The following is a 249-nucleotide window of genomic DNA, read 5'->3' as shown; positions in this document are numbered from 1 at the left end:
ACAGACTGTAAAATTTTAATTTCAGCAAAATGGATTCAATTTGGTTCTGTAGCGTTACCACATCTGGAATTGATAGCATTGGTGCACCTACGGTAGTAGAAAAAACTTGTTGTACCTCAGTGGAGTAAAAGTCCTTCCAACTGGGGATGTAACTCAGTGGTAGAGTGCATGCTTTGCATGTATGAGGTCTTGGGTTCAATCCACAGACTGTAAAATTTTAATTTCAGCAAAACGGATTTAATTTGGTCC

Source organism: Sinocyclocheilus rhinocerous, unplaced genomic scaffold, assembly GCF_001515625.1.
Source record: "Sinocyclocheilus rhinocerous isolate Xijiao unplaced genomic scaffold, SAMN03320098_v1.1 scaffold3632, whole genome shotgun sequence".
NCBI lineage: Eukaryota > Metazoa > Chordata > Actinopteri > Cypriniformes > Cyprinidae > Sinocyclocheilus > Sinocyclocheilus rhinocerous.
Note: the sequence above shows the minus strand (reverse complement) of the source record.